Raw genomic sequence first — 24373 nt, forward strand, 5'->3', positions numbered from 1 at the left:
CCTCCATGTTGAAATTTGGCCACTGCTTTTATGTTTCCTTCGTGTGTACTCCCTTTATGTATCCCTTATGTTAACGTACTTTATGTTTCCTCCATGTTGAAATTTGGCCACTGCTTTTGTTTCCTTCATGTGTCCTACCTTTATGCATCCTTCATGTGGCCGCAGTGACTAAATGCTGTATTTTACGTAGACATGCATACATGAAGAGTTCCGTGTACACATTTTACATTTACAAATTTTTCCCGAGTTAAAAAGTTTTGCATTGGTTTTCATTGTAAGGGTACTGTTCCCTACATGATGCAGCGCACGGATTGAAACTCTGCTATGGCACAGAACTTCATGCCAATTTGTTCTAAAATTACAAACTAATTAGACTTCATAGATTATTTCAGTATAACACTTGGAGTACCACTGTACGTTCCTCACTGCAGTGCTCCTGTTCTAGTTATGTCTTTGTGACTAATATAAAATGTTATGTTTCGATAGAAAGATCAGTTTGGATCAGTGCTCGCACTTTAAAAAGAAAGTTTTGACTATACTTTGCAAACGTTTGTCTGAAACTACGAACAGTTTATTGGACTATCTGGATGCTACTTCAATTTGCCACGTCTGCTCACAGCAGACCTCTGGGATGTGGTGCTTGGGTGAGAGCTCACAAGGCACCTGAAAAACAAAACATAAGCCAATCTTTTTCACTTATTCAAAAATATTCATATAAGCAAGAACAGCCTGGCCTGTATGCACACAGCTACGAAACGTGGAGCAGCCAAAAACAGATCATAAAAACACCAGGGCAACACAGAAGCTTTTAACTAATTGTTGTTTCAAAGAGACTGAGCTGCCAGTCCACTCAGGTATTAAATTGCTCACAAATGCTTATAAACATTTCTGCAGCAGCTGCTAAGTAGTACATGACCTATAGGAGTAGGCAACTGGCCAACAAATCTTTGTGTGCCTGCTTGTACAGATGTCTCGTAGTTATATCTCAAGTGGTTACACTGTTATATGGTAAAATTCAGGCGGGAATAAAACCAGCCGTAAACATCAGACTACCTGGGAAATTATCACCAAAGCCTAAATATCTAGTAAATCAAATGAACAATCGATTACGAAGGGTTTAAAACCTAGACCGCGATTTTGTAGCGATCCCTTTTCCGATGCTACTCCTTTTGCTCATTGATCTGACCGACATTCCGCTATCGTTATTAACTATAACAGCCAGCCGTAGAAGGTGGGTTATAAGAGTGGCAAACATCGAGCGCAAAGCATCGCAAGAAAATAGCATCCCTTATTAGGCAGTGCTACAAGCCACTGTCTTTAACAATCGCAGGAACTCACACCCTGTTCTTCGGATGAAAATATTAATGAAAACGAGCGTCTGATTGAGATGCCTCGATTAAAAAGAAATTTCGCTGTTGTAATGTCGGTCTATATTTGCCCTACAACATAGAAGACAAATACACGAGCACGTCGAAGAACACAAACAATGCAGACAAGTTCTCGCGAAGCTGGACTTCAATCTGAACACTATCAATAAAGTAATCTTCACACAAGCTAATATCTGTTCAAGTGTCAAACATCGCAGTCGCGTGCCAACTCGCGATGCCCGTGACACATCGACATGCATTACACACGTAACTTGCGGAAATTCATATTTACGGAAGAATTTCTTGCCGGAAACTACCGAGAAAACAGTAACTTTCAGTGTTTACGTAGATATATGCCCATTAAGCCCCAACAATCAGCGGTGGTAGCACATCACTCCATAAAGCAAGTAAGCGGTAAGAAACAGTGGCGTAGCTAGGTCATCTGGCACCCGGGGCCCATAGGTCTTCTGTCACCCCCCCCCCCTCGGGTTTAGCCTGCGGAAAAAGGGGTGTCTTCAGACGTATATGACACCTCAACCCCCCCCCCCCCCCACTGGCCCCTCGCACCCGGGGCCCACGGCCTCCCGGCCCCCCCTGTTGCTACGCCACTGGTAAGAAAGGATACATTTCACGGAAACTCCCCTCGTGAAACGCTTTGCCAAATGTGCACAGCAACATGGTCAACGTACGCTCAGAAAGTGTTCTGTTGTCGTTCCACAAAGCTTACTACATGAACCAAAAGCTGCGAGAATGCGCGCAAGCGTCAGACCTGCTTATCTTCAATGTGGTCAGCAAACGGCTTCTTAGTCTCGCAGGCACCACACGACGACGCTCTTTCCGGCGCGAACACTGTCGAATTGCCGATGAACACCAGCGCACGAAAGCACAACTTTCAACAAATTCTTCCACGCACCATAATTCGAAGCCACAGTACCAGGTATTCCACGAGCGAACGCGTACAGGCGAGAACAAAGGCAGCTCGGACGGGCGCTGTAGTACACAAGACACTGGCGTATCACAGGAAACATAAGGCGAACTAATGGCGTTACACGAGTCCAGAGGTTTCCTGATGGTTAATGCACACGGTACGGATCACAATTTGTTTAGGCACTTCGAAAATATGATTAAATTACCGTGTAACGAGCACTCTCACCGCTTACCGCCACACAACGTGGCCCAGCTCACCGTCAACCGTTACACTGCGGGAGCGCCGCACTGCGGTTAAAAAGTGAATTTAGCCTCCGAGATCTACATTTCCTTTTAGGGCGCGCATCTTGGAAAAGCACGGCCTTCAAGATTTAAAAAAGTCGTTGCTGGAGGGAAGGCTGGTATTTAAACACAGATTATTGATTTTAAAGTGTTTTGGTGCGCTGCCTTGTTTTTTTAAAGTATATGCAGAGATTTTAGACGAACTATGCGCCAACTTTTGCCGGCGGACACGAGCCAATCAGCGCGCATCATGTGCAGCTCGTACTTGTGGTCAGCGCGAAAGCGACACGGACAAAAGGAAGAAACACAACAACACGGCGCTGTTTCTTCGGAGTGTTTGTTCCTTGTTTCCGCGTTGCTTTTGCGCTGTTGCTAAATGTACCATGAATCGTAACCAACTCGCCCACTTTGCTATCTCGCTACAGCAATCACACGCAGTTTTGAAAAGAAAGGCACATTTAGCATCAACCGCCGGTTCTGCATTGGTTAGTGACCAAACTTTTGTGTATAATCTGTGTGAGTAGTAGAGAAAAGGTATCATGACATGGCCGAGGGCTGAAAAAAAATTGCGTAGAAAAAGCAACATGTCAAAAAGTGCTTCGAAGACCACGGTTTTGAGGTGGAGCAGTGGCAGCGTCTCCCAATGTTCGAGCTTTTTTTTTTTTCAGCTTAGAGCATCAGAAACGTTATAGATATTCAATTTCACTACATTCTTTCGAACTAGGCGTTCTGAAATTTAGCGGCAGCTCCAGTTGAGCTTTGGAGGTGGCAGCGCTTGCATTTCCCGCTGATGGCTGCAAAGAAATCTTACGAGCGTAATATAGAGACAATCGTAATGTACGTATTAGATATTTATGTGTAATGAGGCTATCATGAAACCAATATAACACCGCGAACAGCTACTTAAATGGTTGTATAATCATATACGCTCACAGCAAAGCGGCGGATTGGCCGCGGAGGCATCCGCCTCTTTTGCGGTTCAGTAGCGCAAGCCATCGAACACTGCGCTTCGTGCCACCGCGTCTCTAGCCGCCGCGCAATTGTTATTTCTCGTGAGGGATTATTCGCTGCATGAGGCTTTGATGCACATATGTACTGTTGATGGCGCGTGGTGATCAATACGGCCAAGATATATAGGGACGGGGGAGGCAGGCGCACCCCCTATGTTTTTTTTTACTTTAATACGCCAGTAGTTAAAGTTATTACATATTTCAGGCAGACGACCTATCTGTAGCATGTGTAAAAGATAATCACTGGGCGCACTCTATGTTACCTGGATGTGGACTCGAGGGAGTACACAGCCAGGTAACATAGAGTGCCCACACAGGTAACATAGTGCTCATATATATATATATATATATATATATATATATATATATATATATATATATATATATATATATATATATATATATATATAGCAGGTTGAAAAAGTAAGAAATACTTAGAAATACTTTATATATTAGGAGAATGCATAGCGTAAATCATTTGTATACACCATCCTATTTCATGGCATGCTCAATTTTCCGCAAAATATAGCCACAATTAGTGCCGGTCGGTATGTCTACTGTGAGGGGTGCACGCAGTGCCTTTTCCATGAATCTGCCAGTGACTAACATACAGTACAGATGTATGTTATGATGGACACCTACACCTACAGATGTAGTATGGTGGACACCTACATGTGCACTCAAAGAGTACATGCACCATATATAGATTAATGCTCTATGTTACCTACGTGTACACTGAAGTGTACACATAGGTAACATCCCGCCGTAAACACAAAGGGCACATCCTACAATAATTATAATAAGGGTTGTTTTCTTGGGGCAAAGGAAAGGATAAGTCAAGATTTAGTACTTACAATGACTCTGCAGAGTGTATCAACGGCTGTTACAAAGCACAGATATATCTGCCTGTATTATATGTACAGACAGTTGTTATGTGCACTCTATGTCACCTACATGTGCACTCAAGTGTACGCTCAGGTAACACATAGTACACACCCAGTTAACATCCTGCCGTAAACATAAAGGACACATCCTAGAGGCATAATAAAGGTCACTTCCTCGAGGTATACGTTAGGATGAGTAAACATGTGGTACACACAGTTGGCGTCCCGGAGGTCACACAAAGGACAAGGAATCATAATGGTCACATAGGGCACAAGAAGGAAACATAAAGGAAACATAAAGGCAACGACCATTTTCATAGGGGCCGGCACTTTCCAAAGCTGCTAGGGGGGAACCATCATTTTCATCGTCATCGACAGAACGAAACATCTTTGATGGGCGGCTCACCTCCTTGACAGGTCCTGCGCGCCTAAACAATTTTGGACGAGCCTGGATGCAGGCCTTGATGTTTTGAGTTACTTGTACAGCCACCTGTTCAATTATAGTGGCTGCAATTTGTTGCAACCGATCTTGAATGGTCTCCGCAATCAGAGCGGGAAGCTGCGCCATTTGTTCGGCCATGGTTTGCTAAAGCGCCGTTATGCGGCTTTTTAAGTTAGTGATTAGAGGGGATCGTGACATCGGAAGAAAGCTCGAGCACACAGACGCCGAGTCGTCCCCCTCATCCATTGTTCCTGGAACAAGCGGCTTTGCCCTAGCTTTTTCCAGTGCATTGAGTTTAGTTGCCAGCTGCGCGTTCTGACTTCTGAGAATTTCTAATTCTTTCCTCAGCTCCAGTACCATGGGGGTGGGGGAGGGTTGAGAGGAAGTAGGGGCCACCCCCCCCCCCCCCATTTGCTTACCTGGATTGCAGTAGGGTTGTTGCCAAGCGGTGGAAAATCTTCTACCTTGAAGGCTGGCGGCTTGGCGCTGGTCCCGGACTTCGCAAGTTGTTTCTGAGAAGGTTGATTTCGGTTGGCTTGCCCGGACCTGCCCGTCTTCTTATTGGTCGGTGTTACGTTGTCCTGCTGGGTGACGTGTCCCTTCTTGCCCCTCTTCAGTGGTTGACCCCATTCTTGTTGGGTAGGTTGTCCCGGTCGCCGTACCTTCCGAAACTTTCCTACACAATCTCTCGAGCCAGTGAGGTGGGCCCCTCCACAGATCATGCATGTCGGGGTACACTCCTGTTCTGCCAGGCCTTGGTCCGCAGTTACAACGTGTTGGCCGATAGCCACACCGTCCTACGACAGGGTGGGGGCAATTGTCCACGCGGTGCCCCATCGTGCCACATATTGACACAACTATATTTGGCAGAACCATAATGCAGCGAGTATGCGCCAGTGAGGACGACGCTGAAGTAGCGCGGGTTTTTAGGTGAAGCGGGGAAACGAAGAAGACGTTGTTGTTGTTCTCTTGGACGACTGATAAAGTGCGTTTCTTGGCGGTGCTGCTACGCATACTCGTCGATCCCACGTCGTTACACACCTGAAATTCATAAAGTCCGTCAGGCGTCACAAAGGCTGTTTTCTCATGGTCTCTCTCATCCACTTCGATCCGCCAATAACCACTTTTCAAGTCTATAGAGGAAAAGTAGCATCAGTTTCGCAACCTATCCAAGGAATCATCAATATGGGGCAGTGGATAAACGTCCTTTTTGTGACCTGACTGAGCTTCCGATAGTCGACGCAGAAGCGCAGGCTACCATCCTTCTTCTTCACTAAAACTACAGGTGATGCCCACGGACAATTAGATGGTCGAATAACGCCATCTTCCTGCATCATCTTCACTTGTTTTTGTATTGCTTCGGGTTCCTTTGAGGCCCCACGATAAGGGTTTTGTCAGATGGGTCTGGCGTCAACATCAGTAACGATGCGGTGTTTGGTAAGTGGCGTTTGACCAACTCTTGACGCAGAGGAGAAACAGCCCTGGTACTGCTTGATGAGCTCAAGAAGACGGTTCCGCTGAACGGTGGTTAACGTCGGATTAACGTCTACAATAGGCGCAGCTGTGTGGATTGTAGAGGCCGACTCCTGCGCTAAGTGGCAGTCTTGTATTTCTGTCACGTCGTCGAAATAGGCGACAGCAGTGCCTCTAACGATGTGTCGGCGCTCCTTACTAAAATTCGTCAGCAAGAGTTCGGCGCTTCCGTCGATTACATTGATAAGTGCCCTGGCAATGGAGACACCGCAATTCAGTGGTAGCGCACTGATGTGTTCAGCTACTCCAGTCCCATTTTGCAGGCTGTCACAGCGCACCTGTACGAGATAGCAACTCTGCGGCAAAAGTATGACGTCGTCCGCGGCAATACGTAAACGAGGTTGTTGTGGCTTCTCATGAGTGGCATTATCCGAACTCGTGGCAGGTGTGACGCTTCTGTCACGGGTGTTAATCACGGCGCCGTACTCTCGTAGGAAATTCATGCCCAATATAAGTTCTTTACAACACTCAGTAAGGATGACGAGGGTGACCGCGAAGGTTGAATCGGCGATTAAGAGTCGGGCCGTGCATTTCCCGACAGGTGTCATCAACTGACCTCCGGCGGTTCTTATGTTGGGCTCGTTCACCTTCCTCAGTTTGTCAGCGGCCTGTAAGCTTAGGATTGAAAAATGGAAGCCAGTGTCAACCATAGCTGCTATTTCGTGGCCGTCAATGCAAACGATGAGCTCGGCGCTGACGACGTCAGTTACGACTTTCGTACTTCTATTTGTCGTATTCGTCGTTGTGCTGGGCGTCTTTTCTGTCAATGTAGTCTTCACGTCATCGTTCGTCGATAACGGGGGATGTGGAGCAGTTAGAGTATTGGCAACCTCACCCCCGGAGGTTGCTGCGGCTAGTTTCCCCGTCGAGGGCTAGGCGATCTGCCCCTAGTGACGTCGGCAAAACTGCGACGAGTCGGTGAATTGTAGCGCGCCGGAGATGGAGAAGGAGAACGTGGTCGGGGCGTCGTCGTATTTTGTGGGTGACTGTTAACAGGAGCGTCGTTGTAAGCATGTCGACCGTCGTACGGAGAATGAGCATAGTTGGCAGGAAAGCTTGGGTGTTTAGCGGCGCGATAGTTGTTCCATTTGTGGCAAACTCTATAGACGTGTTCAGCTTCAGCACAATCGTAGCACACTGGTCGACGGTCGATGGTGCGCCACAAATCGGTTTTCCGACGCTGATAGTTCGGCGGTAACTCTCCATGGAGCCAAGGAGTGGCATGCGTATGTCGAAAATACGGCGTTGTTTGTGCTGGCATTATGGGCGGGGTCGGTAGAGTCGACGAGGGTGACGATGTCGGCTCTGTTTGTGGCGTAGGTGGTGTTGTAGTTATGGGTGTCAACGGCGTTGAAGTTGCGTTGAGTGGACGGCGAACAGCCTCCGCATAAGTGAGGCGCCGCGGTACGTTCCCACAGTCTGGCGCTGGAAAAGCTTGCCGGACGTCCTCTCGGATTACATCAGCTACAAAAGATAACGCTGGCGTCGGTTTCCTAGGCGCAACCACAAAGCCGAGCTGCCGAAGCTCTTCTCGCACCACCTCTCGGACAACTTCACGCAGAGACATGTCGCTACTCGCAGCCAGTACGGAAGTGTTCGTCGCCGAGTTGCTCATGTGATGCTGGCGGTATTGTTAATGCAGGGCCCGTTCAATGGCTGTAGCCTCTTATGAGAACTGTGCCACTGTTGTCGGTGGATTTCTCACAAGGCCGGCAAACAGTTGCTCCTTCACTCCTCGCAAGAGATGAGTGTCATTTTCCGTAGGGCAGACCCTCGTAGGGTCTGCCCTACGGAAAAGACGGGCTATGTCTTCCGAGAACGTAGTAACACTCTCATTGGGCTTTTGAACGCGGATTTCAAGGAGACGTTGCGCGTTTTCCCTCCTGTGGATGCTTGAAAACGTATCCAGCAGCTGTGCGCGGAAGTCGTCCCACGTGGCAAAGCTCCTCTCCCGGTTTACGTACCACGTACGAGCATTGTCCTTCAAACAGAAATAGACACTCGAGAGTTTGTCCGCCGAGCTGGTCTTATGGTTATTCTGGGCGACGCGCTCGAACTGGTCTAGCCAATCTTGGACATCTTCAAAGGCATCACCATGAAAGCTCGCCGGGACCATCGGATTCTGTACTGTTACTTGCGATGGAGCTGCGGTGGCCGTGTTATTTGTAGAAGGCAAATGATTTCTCGAAGTGTCTTGCAGAGGACTGGACTCGGGCGCTAAGCCTAGCAGGCGACGACTGAACCGGTGGACCGGTGTTTCGATGCGCGATGGTGATTCCGGGCTCGATCGTCGGCTCCGCGAAGGGGTGCCAAGCATGAAGAATACCCAGCACCTCCACCAGTGTAACGACGTGAGATCGACGAGTATGAGTAGCAGCACCGCCAAGAAACGCACTTTATCAGTCGTCCAAGGGAACAACAACGACGTCTTCTTCGTTTTCCCTGCTTCACCTAAAAACCCGTGCTACTTCAGCGTCGTCCCCACTGGCGCATACCCGCTGCACAATGGTTCTGCCAAATATAGTTGTGTCAGTATGTAGCAGGCGGGGATCGTCTTTTTGTACTCCCTGACCGGGGTACACTAAGTTCTAGTGTATGTAACGCGGTAACCGCCGGCCCATGAAGGTCACCACCGCCACATTGGATGCACCAAGTTTCCGTATGAAGGCAATATAGCCTTCTCGCCATTCAAGCTTAGCCTTTAGCGATGCGGAGGTTTCGTCAGTCCGTACACTGACCACACATCGGCACACTTCACCATTTAGTTCCACATGGCCCCGAAAGGGGAAGGAGCGTTCACCCACTTTCAAGTCAAATTCCTTGGCAAGCTTGTCCGCTGCTTGCACCACTTGAGTTCCACAGACGATGAGATTTTGGTCCCAGACCGGCCAGATGTTGAGAGCAGCTCGTGCCGCCCCACCCACATAGTGAGCCACTGCCGCTCCCACTTCTCCATGCAGAAAGACCGTCTTGAGGTCCAGGGTCACACGCGGCTTCAATACCACGATGAGATACTCCGAATTCATTTTGGCGTCTGCTTCGGGCGCCAGGTGGTTGCCGTCTTGTTGTTCAGTGGCAGCGCAACGCTAGCATTACCGGGCTTACCGGGGTGGCTGGGATTCCTAGCTGCCGTGTTTGACGTGGCCGACGCAGCTGCGGCGTCGCCCTTTGTAGCCGCCTTGTTTTGCTGGCGCCTCCGGCGGAGATTCACCATCATGGAAAGACACTCATCTTCTGTGGATGGCAGGTCCTCGTCTTGCCCATGAATCTCGATTTCTACCCAGGCCATGGTGGTAGGGTCGTATCCAGCCGTCTTGGTGGTCGCCATCGTCCGGTAAGTCACGGGGAAACCCCGGTGCCGATGGAGTCAAAGCTAACCCTCTTGAGGGTTACCTATCAGCGGCGTGGAGAAAGTATTAAGTTGTCGTAGAATGTCCAAATTTTGGCCCACCTGTACGAGATGGTTGTCGACAGGTTCCTCGTGATGTTGGGGATCCAGTACCATTAAATTCAAGAGGGTCGTATCCGAAGTTCCACGGATCCTGTCAAAAGTTGACGGAGCGTCAACTGCGTCGCGCGGCCGATGCGAGACGCCTACGGCGGCGTTCCCAGACGTGCTGGGAAGAACCACTGCATTGTCTAAGACTAAACACGGGTTTCAGTTGAGTTCAGATAAAACTGTGTCCATCATGCGTTGATATGTGGCCGGAGGGGAACACAATCCAAAAGGGAGGACCTTAAGCTCATAGAGTCCGTCAGGTGGTATAAAACTCATTTTTTTCCCGGTCTCATTCGTCAACTTCAATCTGCCAGTACGCAGATCCATTAAAGAGAAGTAATGGCATGTCGCAGGCGATACGATGAGTCGTCAATCCGTGTAAAAGGATAAACGCCTTTTTCGTGATCTTGTTCAGTTTGCAATAATCGACAGAGAGTTCTAGTGAACCGTCTTTCTTCTTAACTAGTAAAACAGGTGAATCCCAGGGACTTTTCGATGGTTGAATGGCATCATCATCTATCATTTGTTTAAGTTTATTACGGATAGCATCCTGTAGCATCCTGTTATCTCCGCGACACGGGGTAAGCGTGTTGGTGAACAGGTTGGGCGGTCGGTTCAGTGATGATTCTGTGCTGCTTAAATGAGTTTGCTTGGCCTTCGACGTGGTGGCGAAACAGTCGCTAAATGATGATAGCAGACTTAGGAGCTCTCGTTTTCGGGTTGTTCCAGTTGTGAATTGGTATTGATGTGAATGGTCAAGTCCGCATCACTGTGTTCGTGAATGAAGATTTTTGTTACCGACGCACAGTAGTTAGAATCGTCCGCTGTTTTAAAGTAGGCCATGGTGGTATGCCTCGCAAAGTGCTTGCATTCGACACTGAAGTTAGTAACTAGGATCGGGGTTTGCCTATTTTGGAGCTTTAAGAGACTTCGTGCGACGCCGACTTCTCATTCCAGCAAAATGGTGAGGTTACCTTCGGCGGCGCTTATTCCTCGTTGGTCTTGTGGGCATTCAATGAGAACGAAGATGCTACTTTGAGGTGGTAACGTAACGAAGACACATCGAAAAAGTCCCGAACAAGGCACGTAGATTAAAGGTCGCTCCATATTCCTAGAGAAAAACAATGCCCAATACAACCAGCCGAGAACACTTGGGCAGCACAAGGAAAGACGCTACGAAGGCCGAAGTATGAATTGCAAGTCTAGCTGCGCATCGTTCAATGGGTGACACGAGGTAAGCTCTAGCCGTAATCAAATGTGGGCCGTGCCACGCTGTCAGCACCTTGCGCAGCCGAGTGGTCAATGGGGCACACATAACCAAGTAATAAGCTGCCGTATCGACAAGTTTACTTACCGGATAATAGTCGACGGAAGCATTAATAGCAGCGAAAGTTATTTTGGCAGTTTCGAATGAAGGCGTCAGCGGTACATCGCGAGGGAGTGGCGTCGGCGGAGGCTAATTTACTGTTCGCATGAAAGCAGATCACCCCCGGAAGTCGCCATTTTCAGTCTCCCCAGCGCGGGCTTCTGCCATGGACTCCAGTGAAATCAAAGGCGGGTCGAGAGCGGTTTGGGGACGCTTCCCGACACGGTCACAGCGACCGCAACTGGCTTCGCTGCAAGGCAGGAAGAAGACGGTTGCTTTCCAAGTATTCCTCGATTTCGTTTCGGAGTTCGGCATAGGGCGGGAAACAGTCGTCCGAGTGGTATCCCCGCAGACTAACCCGGCGGTAATGGCAGTCGCGATACAAGTGTCCAGCCATCCCGGAGTGGTTGCACAACGGAACATTGTCGGGAGCGTGCCATACTGCGTACTTGCCCGGACCAGGATGAAAGGCTGCTTGCAGAGTCATGGACTTGGGAAGCGTTGAGGAATAACATAACCAAGTAATAAGCTGCCGTATCGGTCGCTTCCAGCAGGCGGCTGCGAGAAACGGGCCATTCACGGCGCAGAAACCCGAAGAGCAACCGCGTACGAGCACGTGGGGGGTTCGGTATGTGTTGGTGGCGAAGAATGAACCACCTGCCTGATTTGCTCTCGAATGACGTCCTAGAGCAGCGGCACTTGGAGGGGCTGCAGCCGATGCATAACACCTCTGGAGTTCTCGTACAATCTGCCGTATTAGTTTGGTAAGGGAATCCCTGCCAGCGTCTGCAGGTACAAGCGAGCATGCTGCGGTCATGGTGGTCTGGCGTTCATACTGCGAGAGCCGCTACTTAAGCATGCGTTGCATGACTGTTGCCTCACGGACGAACGGAGGCACTGTTGTAGGAGGACTGCGCACGAGACCCGCAGAAAGGTATTCTTTCACACCGCGTATTCACACCGCGCCTTCTGGTTTTGTGGCATTAGTCTGTCGGTCCGACGGAACAATGGCGTCATGCCTTCGACGAACATGGCAATTGTTTCTTTCGTCATTTCGAACTTCTAAGAGAGTGCCTGTTCGGCTCTTTCTTTCCTTTCAGCGGTACTGAAGGCGTCGCGAAGCAGTCGGTAAAGCTCCTGCCGACTGGTAAATAAAGCTTCGTGGTTCTCATATCACAGTCTTGCCACGTCTAACAGGGAAAAGTAGTCGTTCTTCAACTTACGGAATCTTCCCAGTTATTAAAGGCGGCGACCAGTCGAAATGGTCTAACCAGTCTTCGACGTCCTCAATGACGTCGCCGTAGAACGGGTTAGGCGCAGGAGGCGCGTTGAAAATGCAAGGTACAACAGCATTTGGGACTTCTTCATCCTCGGTTTACAGCGTTACCAGCGCGTGGCAATGTCTAAGTGTTCAAAAATTTTAAAATTTTAGAATTTTCGGAGGGAAGTATCCAAGCTGCGCCACAAGCATTCTTCAGCAGCAGCCATACGCTATAGCGCACTGGGTCAGGAATACACTGGGTGAGGAATGCACCTTTAATCGCGATTTACGCTTCCCACGTTGAAAAGCAAAAGGTTTTAACGACCGCGTATAAATTAAAAGGAAGCAATGTCAGTGTTTCAGAGGACTTTTCGGAGGATGTACGTAGAAAGAGAAAACATCTATGGCAGTTAGCGAAAACGCGTGAACAAAGTGGCGACAAGATCAGTCTTAAGAACGACACTCTAATTATTAATGGTCAGAAGTACTTGTTTGATATAACGAATGAGATGATACCGGCAGTAGGAGCCAAAACCGATACTACAAAGGGAGTAGAACCGGTCGGGTGACGGCATCGGCATAATGCAAGGCTCATTTCCTTTCTTTTAATTAACTGCCGAAGGATTCAGAACGACGTTGATGAGTTTGCATCTGTAGTTGACATGGTGAAGCCGCCTATTTTTCTCGGTACTGAATCATCATTAGCAAATGAAGTTGCTGATGGTGAAGTATTGTCAGGTCGCTTTAAGTGTTACAGAAAGGACGGAGACTTGCATGGCGGAGCTGTATTTATTCTTGTGGATTCTAGAATTTCTTCTTCGCAGATAAATGCTGGCGCCGATGAATGTGCGGCTGTATGGCGCAGATTGACGCCTAATACTAACAAAGTCCTAACTGTGTGTTCATTCTACCGCCCGCCTGATTCATCCGTCGATGTGCTTATGCAGTTGGGGGTGACAGTTGACGCAGTTCAAACAGACTTCATGGTAGTTGGAAGTGATTTCAATCTGCCTGATATTGATTGGAGTCATCAACCTCACTTCCACTCTTTTTCGGGTCGGTCCAGTCAAGAACTGATTAATTGGTTAAATTTTTTGCGTTACGTCAAACTGCTTTAAAACGGACACGTGGGAATCATATCTTAGATTTGCTATTGACAAATGAACCTGAATTCTTCCGCTCCCCTCAAGTGCTGCCTGGAATAAGCGATCATAATGCTGTGCTTTGTGAAGTGAATGCTGAACATTTAAGAAGCATTGGAACAGCAAATAGACGAGTATATAACAACGAAAAAGCAAATGTAAGCGAGAGAAATAAAGCGTTCAATGAGTCCCGGACGGTATTTGAAACACATGCCGACTACACTGGAGTAAATGAATTATGGCCCATATTTAAGGAGAAGGTGTTTGAACTGAGGCAGCGCATTGTTCGGGCATGGACATTAGAGAAAAGAAGTAGTAAAATTAAACCTTGGTTTATTCGGGAGCTACGCAGTCAAAAACGCAAAAGGCAACTAGCTTACAGCAAATATAAAGGAAAGCCGACACGTGAGCATCGGTTTAAGCTACATGAAATTACCGAAAAAATGAAAGTTGCAGTGGCATCTGCAAAACATTAATTTGGAATTGCAATGGAGTCGAAATTAAATGATAATCCAAAGGAATTCTGGAAACATTGTAAAGAGAAATGGAAAAGACACTGTGAATATACCACCTCTTGTGTCTGGTAACAGCTGTATTGACGATGACGTAGGAAAAGCTGAGTTCTTTAATACGTATTTTAGCTCTGTTCAGCTCTGCATCGAAACAGAGACATGATGATACGAGTACCTTGAATTTTCAGCCAGCGATAAGTGTTATGAATGATGATGTTATTAGCATTATTGGTATAGAGTCTCTGTTGCAGAATCTGTGGATTGCTAAGGCTGGGTGCCCTGATGATTTGCCAAACAAGTTTCATAAATTTTGTGCTCAGTCGGTTGCACCGTACTTGAAGATTATCTTCAAAAAATCGCTTGACGAACCCTGCCTTCCAGATGACTGGAAAATTGCAAGCATAGTGCCATCTAACAAATCTGGTCCTCGTGACACCGTCTCAAATTACGGGCCAGTATCACTAACTTCTGTTGCGTGCAAGACACTTGAACATATCTTGTATACTAGTATAGTAGTACATATGGACGCACATTCATTGCTTAATCCTCGTCCGCATGGTTTTTTAAGGGACCTATCTTGTACTATGCAGTTGACTGAAATCAAGCAAAATCTGGCAGGGGCCCTGGGCAGGCATCTTAGCCTGGACTGTGTATTCTTGGATTTCAATAAGGCATTTGATACCATGGCGCAGTGGTTAGTAATTAAAAAAACTGCCTTTTACAATATGCCTCTTCAAATGATATCATAGGTAAAAGATTACCTATATTTACGTCAGCAGTTTATGGTTGTAAATAGTACTCATTCTTAGAGGGTGCAAGTTATGTGGGCTGTTCCACAAGGCTCTGTGTTGGGGCCGCTATTGGTCTTGCTCTACGTGAGTGGCATTAGTGACGCAACAGTGTATCAAATACGATTATTTGCGGGTGACTGCGTTCTCTATAGATTAGTCACTTGTGACCGTGATGCTGAGATGCTTCAGGAAGATTTGAACAGAATCTCAGAGTGGTGCTTCAAATGGAATATCAATTTGAATCTGTCTAAAACTGTTCATATGAAATTTACAAGAATGAAAAATCCTGATGTGCAACGATATGTCACTAGGGATGTAATGTTGGAACCGGTATTATAATTTAAATATTTAGGTATTTGTTTTACTCCTACATTGAATTGGTGCCGTCACGTCGATTAGGTGGCTGCTAAAGCATGCAAAACCTTGGGATTTCTTCGCCGAAATGCAAACACCTTTCCACAGTCATGTCGGGACATTTTGTACAAGAATTATGTGAGGTCCATTCTGGAATACACGTGTACGGTTTGGGACCCGCCTACTGTTCGAGATAAATATAACTCAGAGCGGGTGCAGAACATTGCCTCTCGTTTCGTATCTGGCGCATGCAGGGCTAGGTACAGCGCATCGCGTACGAAGGAAGCATTCAGCTGGGAATTGCTCTGCACGCGCCGAAAGTTGTTGGGCCTGAAGTTTTTTCATGCTATTTATTATTCAGCTGTTCGAGTTGATCGCGAGAAGTTCGTGCAAGAGCCTTGTTATAGATCCAACCGTACATGTTGACCATGATTTTAAGGTCCGTGAATTTGCGACAAAAACTTAATTGCTTAGAATGTCTTTGTTTCCTAAAACCATTAGGGAATTGAATGGATTGTCGAGCGATGTTGTGAGGGTTGAATCAAATGAAGCCTTCTTTTTGATGTTGTAGATTGTAGATGTGCATTGCTAAGGGCTTTGCCGTTTTTTCTTTCCGTTTTTTTCTTTGTTTGCTATCACTTATAACACTGTCCAGGAGAGGAGGTGACGTATCTACTTCTTGTAACGCCCCCCCCCCCCTCCTGTAATGCCCTGGCGCTGTGGGATCCTTAATTAAGAAATAAAGTAAGTGCGCGTCATCAATGAACCTCTTTTACGTCAGCTTCGGTGACAGGGTGCGTGTCTCAGCTCAATGAAGAAAAAAAAAGTGCCCGAATGTCTTAGGAGTCCATCGATATTAAATGAACATCTTTCACGTCAACTTCGCTAGGTGGGTATGTGCCACACAAATATAACGCTCTTCGATGCGAAAAAAATCCGAGGACAACTAAGCACTTATGTGTTCTGAATGCCCAAGCATTAATGTCCAACTAAACGGTGCTGAGCGGTCCTTCGATTTTCGCGCTGCGAGCGTACCATAGCAGTAACTGCTGCCCGAGACAGCAAGCAGCAGCAGCAGCCTGCAGTGCCAACGCCGCACGCCACCGACGCCGTGACGCCCATTGGGAGAGGCGTCGCTTCGATGCTCGCGCAAAACCTGGCGCGCTACAGCTGCATCAGGTGTCCCATTTCGCCTGCTTTGCCAGCGCCTCTTATTAGTCACGAGGCCAGTGCAAGGCCGATCGAGATAGGCCGCGAGGCTTCGTGTGAAAAGCGGTTCTGAACCAGTTGTCACCGACATCTGCAAGGGTGGTTATGGGAGCAAGGATTAAGCTCGACTATGTGAGCAGAGAAGAAACACCGGGAAAGAAAAAGCTTTTAATTTTTTCAAATTTAGGTGAGGGACAATTTGATTAAGTCAACCAATATAACATTAGTATTAAGTTTTATATAGGTGTGGCGAGGCAGCAAAAAAAATAACTAGTTTGCTCTAGTGTTAATAAATGCTATTTTTCGACGATATAAATGAGGGCATTGATGCCGCTATCACTTGCAATGCAATGCAGCTCTTGTGCGGAAAGGAGCGCTCGTAAAGTTCAGCTGCTACAATACGCTCCCCTTAGACATCGAGTCGTTTAGCTCGTCAACGCTTGTCTGAATTCTGTTGACGCGGGCGGTCACCATTTCTTAACGACTTCAGTCAAAAGTAGTGAGTTACGACCGCCAGATAATTGTTCAATTTAGGCGTTTTCGCGCGGCTAGCTTGAGGCTAGGCATCTGACGACCAGCACTCCACTCGAATCTTTCGTCGGCCCGCAAAGAAAGATTGTTCGCACAGGCGTGCGCTTTGGAAATCCATGCGGTTGACCCTTTCCTGCATCGATTTCCGTGCTAAAAATTCGAAACGTCCAACCAGTCAAACAGCGCGGAATTCGAAAATACAACTATAACAGCAGACCACCAAAAAAAATTTCGCGCCTTCGAAAACAAAAATGACGCCACTTCTCTTTTTAACAGATATGGTGTCGCATTACTTCGTACGGAAGTCTCATAATGACGGCGCTAAACCCCATGAACAGCCTATCAGCCACCATGCTTTGAAAATATGGGCCTCTATCGAAGCTTCGCTACCGGGTACATTTACCTCGGCCTGTTAACTTCCATCCATGACATCATCCAACCTCGCCCGGCTGTCATAGAATCTATTGGGGGTGCTCCCGAGCAAGCCTCGGTAATTTCGGCGTGACCGTTTTCATCACGCAAGCCTTGACGTTGGAAATCTTGTTCCTAGAACGATGACATCAGAAAGCAGAGTGCACATTAGTGCTTGCAAATATCGGTCAAACCGGCGCTCTGGTTTAACGGGAGGGAAGTGAATTCGGTCTTGAAAACCGCTTCTCCGGTTATCCGGATTTTCGCAAACGGATATTCAGGATATCTGGTTTAAATTATCGGTTATTAGGATATTCGAATATTCGAATTTAATAGGTTTTTTCGCTCAAATTAATCCAAACGCCGGCTATTTTAGCTCAAGCGTTACTCAATTTACTCCGCCTCCTAAACATTTATTCCCAGCGTCAAATAATTTATTCCACGTGCCACGTATTTTAATCCTAATTTTATTTTATTCCGAAATGCATTTGCGGACGTGTGCTAGGAAGTTCAAAATAATTACGAACTGTTACAATTTTCTGCCCACCAAACATAACTGAAGAGCTTTCTTGAAAAACGCTGTCAAGTGACAACAAAAATACCTTTCCCGCGCTATACATCATCGAAAAAAATGCACTTCTATTGGCATTATATTAGTTATGTAATTTTGGGAGGGCCACGTTAGAATAAGACCCGTTCCAATTTAAATGTGGAGGTGGCCCAACTGAAGGTTGGGGGTGGGCCAACCTATACTTGGGGATGGGTCAACTTGAAGTAAGGGGGTATGCTTGCGCATACTCAGGCAACTCCAGTGGAGGTTCTGCATTCTTTTAAATTTTGTGGTTTTGTCCCTCTGGCGGCACTGGTTTTATTTAAGAAATAATACACTTACATATGCAAAAACATCAATGTATGTTCCGAGTGAAAGGCTAAATAATACGATTTGTCCGGCTGTTCAGGGAACGTATTCTGTAACAGTTCGCTGTGACCGGTTCGCTCTCACGAGCGCCATTGGTAAGCGCTTCGTTGTCGTCCCCTGGTGGGCGAGATTACAAATTTTGTTGTAGTCACACAGGTTGTCACTCCTCTGGAATGCGAACCTGTCCTCTGCTATGACTGGAACCGAGCAGAAGTGGTTCGCTCGATCGTTGCGTGAGGTCGCGATCGCGATATCGAGAGTTGCTAAGGCAACCATGGCCGTCTGCTAGTCTCGCGCTGGCCGCCCCGATGAGAGAGACGCCGATGGCGACGGTTGTGTCGCTCGCAAACGAGAGGCAATGGCGTGATGCGTCCGACAGGAGCGAAGGAGTGTTGTGAAGGCATTTTAGGCTCTCCAAAACCACAGTGCGATAGATTTGCGACGAGCTGCAATATCTCGGATCACAAGATTTAGTAGCGTCGACAATGCGCCGTAAATGCTGCGTGTGTAGCGTTCTTTTTAGCCACGGTATTATTTTAGCAGCGTGCAAGGAATGTTGAAGCTATTGGGTTGTTGCAAGCGTCATGTTATGTTATCATTACCGTCGTTGCTAGGGAAATTAAGGTTAAGGGAAAACAAAAACGGGTGTGAGAATTCTTGGCATCATGCAGGGAAAACCCGCAGTCAAGGACGCTGCTTTTACCGCGGTAAAAATAGCACGCATTTGTGGGATGTGTGGACGGAACTCTCATCGCAATCGTCCGTCCTAAGGCGTTCAACTCCGGCGAAACTAAATCTTATTGCAGCCAGGGCCTATACTCAATGAACCGCTTTGATTGCTTAAAGTATGGCGCACCAGCTAGCCATTAACATAACGTACAACAACGCAGATAATGTTGACCCACCAGCTGGCAGAGTCGAAAGCTCACTGGACATTAATGTGAACTATAAATAATTGGGGCATGACGCAGCAGCGTACACTGCTTGTGGGCGAAGGATGCTTTTATGAACAGTCCCTTCAGCGCTATTTCACCCATGTTGTCGACTACAAAGCGTTTACCAAAGATGCAATAATATTAAACTTCGGCTCATATATGATTCCCCAGAAATTAGGAGAGAACATCATTGGGGACTGTGAATACATAGCTCTATTAGGATCGCAAACCCTCGCAGAAATCACAGCACCCAGCTGCGAATGAACGTAGTGCAAATTACGACGTCAATATTTCTGTACCGGAGCTTGCGGAGCTTCTCATCGAGTACATGTTGTATCATGCTTGGTCACTGGATCTGGAAGTTGAAGATTCAACGGCTGCTGCATTTTGTCTTTGAACGAAATTGTTCTTTAACATTACGCTCAATAATTAAAACTCGATTGTAAGCGTGTGAATTTCTGTGCAAGGAACTGACGGCTGCACCCCATAACTCGGCAGGAAAGGCAAGTTCGCTTGTTGCTGAAATATTGCCGGCTACGGCATGAACAATTGTAAGAATATCTTACTAAGATTTAAGAAACGCGAACGACATCAACACTTAACTACACGCGGGAGCTGTACATTCAGCACCAAGTGAAGCATCCTTGCTCCAACCGTAGTTCTTACCCGCCGTGGTGGTTCGGTGGTTATGGTAGTGTTGCTGGTGATGATCCCATGGGTTTGTTTATCTGCCATGCCGTGACGTGACTGTGTCAGAATGAATACGAAGCGCTCGTGTACTTAGGTTTAGGTCGACGCTAACGACCCTCAGGGTATTCCGCAATGCTCCGCTACGGCATCTCTCCTTGCTCGCTCATGTAAGTCTAGACGTTGAACCTTATTATTTATTTGATTCTAACGAAACTTGGCTGCACCAAATCTACGAATAACTACTCAATAGTGAACAGCCTAAAACTGCGAAATAACTCCCCAGTCGTTCAAATCCTCTAAAGCTGTAAGGTTCTTGCATAGACCAGGAAGAAATAACTTTATTCCGCCCTGCGAGCCGGTGGGGAGGGCCCAAGGCCCCGCCTAGGTGGCGGCCAGAAGTTCGTGGGTCCTGGCGGCATCCTCGCCCCGCTGGACGGCCCACAGTTGATCCTCCAGGGTGGGGCTTCCCAGCGCGGCTTCCCAGCGCGTGCGAAGGCCATTGCTGCAGCCCGCGTTCTCGTTACTGTTATGTATCCCTCGGCATTCCCATAATATATGCTCCAGAGTTGCTCTGGATTCACATGTTTTGCATTTGCCCGTTTGATATATATCCGGGTGTATGGCGTGCTAGAGCGCAGGATTCCGATACGTCCTAGTTTGTAACTGCCGCCAGGCGACAGAATGCTTTTCTGTCAATTTTGGAGAGAGGTTGCGGGAATATGGTCCTCTATTACCTATAGTGTTTTGTGATGTCAGTATATGTTGTCATGCTGTCCTCCCACTCCCACTCATCTACCTCACCGTCACGTCCAGAGCGTGCCCGGGCGTCACTTGCGACCGCGGCTCCGTCCGTAAGCCCTCGAGCCGCGTCGTGTGCCGCCTCGTTGTTGCTGTCCTCCGCAAGGGCGTGAGCGGGTGTTCACGTGATGTACATCCTTCTATTGCAATCTTTAACTCCTGCAAGAAGGATGCGTAGTGCCTCCGGGGAGATTCGGTGATTGGCAGTTTTTTTTACGGCCATCTGAGAGTAGCTGACTATCACGGTTGCGTTATTCTGAGCTACTGCGAGTGCTATGGCTACTTCTTCCGCTGTCTCGTACTTGTGGTGCGTATCGTCCACGCACGTCTTGCACGGTTTCTCACTATCGATTACGGCTGCCGTAAGCCGCTTCTACGAAGACTGCGTCCTTGTCACTGCCGAATTTTTTGGTATATGCTTCGCTCTGTTCTCTCGTCTGCCCTTATTGTGTTCTGGGTGCATGTTCTTTGGTATGGGGAGTATCACCATTGTTTCCTTCGTCTCTCTTGGTATGGCCACCTTGACACGGTGCTGTGTGTGCTATAGCGTGTGTCTAGTCTCTCTAGGATGTGTCTGCCTGCTCTACTCTTGCGTTCATATTGCGCCGTACATTGCGCTTCAATGAGCTCGTCTATATAGGCCTAGTGTAGCAACTTGCCCGTGCTGGTGCTGATCGGTAATCCTATGGCTAGTTTGTACATTTTCAGAATGAGGCATTCTAGTTTGATCTTTTCCGTGACCTGCCATTTCAAGTACGGCGCTACGTATGCTATTCTACTGATTACGAAGGCCTGTATTGATATGATCGTGTTTTCCTCTCTCAACTCGCTATGTTTGTTTGCTATCCTTTTGATTAGCCTCTTGATTTGTGCTGCAGTTCTCTCCAGTCTCCTGAGGGGTTCTCCGTTGTTGCCCTTGGCTTCGATCAGGAGTCCTGATACCCTGATTCTGCATGGAAGCTGAAAAAATAGCTCCGGCACTTTGTGTTTTCTGACAATATCAGAATTACCCATACAGCTTTGCTTGCGCTTGATAGAATGGTATTTTAAGCATAGCAGCGATGTCCTCAAACAGGCATTTGGATTCCCTGCGTAGGGACGACGACGCGTGACGGAGAACCATTCTACTGACAGCGGCCCCATTTTCGCGTAATGATGCGGAGAAGCGGTGCACTACGCTCGGTCGGTACACCTGCTCCTCTAGCCACCATAACGCCACAGTGTTAGGCCTCCAGCGCTCTTCTTCATTTCCTCCAATGTGCTATAAATGGTTCAACCATATTGAATGAACCACTTGCTAAAGAAATTCGTTAACAAGAAGCCAGGTCGAAAAGTGTCTCTCTTGCGTCCGATGGGAGCCAACGACGGACACACATGAAAATAAAGCAGCTTCATGCCACTCTCTGGTTCCAAAAGGAAGCTTTCTATATTTTGGTAGTTTAAAAAGAGTTGCAACCTGAATTCACAGCTTTCCTCTGACACCGCTTTCTCTCGAACAGGTGACAACACAGAAGCGAAATAAACGCGCCCAATCGAGCGGCTGGCACGGAATAAATTGCAGACTGCACAATGTCGGCATCAGTACAAGTGGCGAAGCTGCTCAACGCCGTATTAAGAAGGGAACACTGTTAGCAGTTGAGTCGGTGCTCCTGTATACCGAATTTAGAGGCGACAAGGCGAGCCCAGTTAAGGTCACAGGTTTAAGCCTTCAGTTTTAACTTAAACTGAACTAAAATATTTAGCAGTGTATGAAAACTTTTATTACACTCTTTCCTGTACAGTCGACGTCATCCATGTGTAGAGCGCGGGAACGGTGTCTGCTGGGGCGCTCAGGAGCCAGCCAACGACGGTTAACGGTAGCTCGTTGGCCCAAACATGTCCAGCAGCTATAGACGTAAGGCCCACAGCTAGCGCTAGGCGTCGCTGGCTTCCTCGTAGCACCTTTTCATTAGGCCTATTAACAGTGCCTACTCCGAAGGAGTCCGTGTTCTAACAACTATAGCGCGCGGCGTTTCATAAAGAATTCAGACACAAGCACCGCGACTATGCAACCAGAACCTTGTGTCGAAGGTGCTCGTATACGTTAAAAGAATGCAAAACTCCACTGGAGTTGTCTGAGTATGCGAAGTATGCCCCCAAATTTAAATTGGCCCACCCCCATATTTCGAATTTTTCCCATCCCCAGCTATAAGTTGGTCCGCCCCCAAACATCAATTGGGACACATCCATATTTAAATTGGACGATGTCTAATATAAACCTGGCTCTCCCTAAAATTTGACTAGGCCAAGCCCCAAATTTCACTTGGCTCACGTTCCGATTACATGTTGCCTCAACCTCGAATTTAAGTTGGCCGACCCCCAAATTTCCGTTGGCCAGCGTTCAAATTTCATTTTGCCGCAGCCTCAACCTTAAGTTGACCCACCCCAAATTTCAAGTTGGCCTCACTACAAAATTCAAGTTGACCCACCCACGAATTCCAGTTAACCGACACCTAGTATAAGCTTCCCCATGAATTTTCTAAGGATAACTCAGTATCTTAAGCTGTTTCTTAGCGCTTATAAAGCTACAAATCATTTACATTTACGCTATTATAACGATTCAATATCTCAACTTCGCGAATTAAGCATGCAAATTACGCATTTTTGTGCAGATACAAGGAAGCCACCTTCCCGCCACCGTTGCAGCCATCCTGGATACCGACGCCTTCAAAACCAGCATTCATGAAACGCCACATTGAATCTGTCTTTGTATATTGCACAAATGTTTTGTTATGTTCACCCACTCCTTTCTGTAATGCCTTCGGGCCCTGAAAGTATCTTAAATAAATAAATAAATAAATAAATAAATAAATTACACTTTCCGCGTTACGGGACTGCGGTGCTAGCCAAAGAATGCTTACGAATTATTAAGTATATAACCTGAAGTATGTCTGCCTTTGAGCGTGTTCACACTGACCGTTACTCATCAGATATATGGTCATATTACTTGAGTATAGTCGTAACATACTGGCGTGATTACTTTCACATCCATTATTGAACAATGAGCCATTACAACGTGTCCCTGCTGCCACAACCATTCTCAAAGATCTGCACTGCGTTGCTAGAGCAGGTCAACGATAAATTTAAGGAAAGCTTTGAGGCTCATTGGTTACCCAGGAACATCGCATATAGGGTTCAAGATTTTGATTTTGGAAATGCTGTTTTTTATTTAATACGACCTTGTCAAGCACGAATGTTCAAATATTTTTACCTCATATAATCAATGGCCGCCTACGAAGCAGCGGTCCTATCTGAAAAAAAAATCTAATAAGCACTGATATCGGGCTTGTTGTTACTGATCCATACCTTCTGACAAACACGCACGAATAAAACAAGACTTGCGCTGTATTGTGTCTTTCGTTCGTGTTTCGGTTACATTACGATATCAGAAGTTATGAAAAAATAATGTGGTTGTCTTTTCTTTAATACCAACGGGAGTATGATGCACAAAACGAAGCACATAGAAAGTCA

General features: G+C 47.2%; 1 long non-coding RNA gene across 1 annotated transcript in view; it reads left to right on the top strand.

Moving 5' to 3' along the window:
• The window catches only part of LOC135912320 (uncharacterized), a 77783-nt gene extending 53593 nt beyond the window's left edge, over positions 1-24190 (top strand). Inside the window, exon 3 of the long non-coding RNA XR_010567602.1 lies at positions 23515-24190. This is a non-coding gene — a long non-coding RNA (uncharacterized lncRNA). The remainder of the gene's footprint in view (positions 1-23514) is intronic.
• The last annotated feature ends 183 nt before the right edge of the window (positions 24191-24373 follow it).

The sequence above is a fragment of the Dermacentor albipictus genome, chromosome 1 (genome assembly GCF_038994185.2).
Source record: "Dermacentor albipictus isolate Rhodes 1998 colony chromosome 1, USDA_Dalb.pri_finalv2, whole genome shotgun sequence".
NCBI lineage: Eukaryota > Metazoa > Arthropoda > Arachnida > Ixodida > Ixodidae > Dermacentor > Dermacentor albipictus.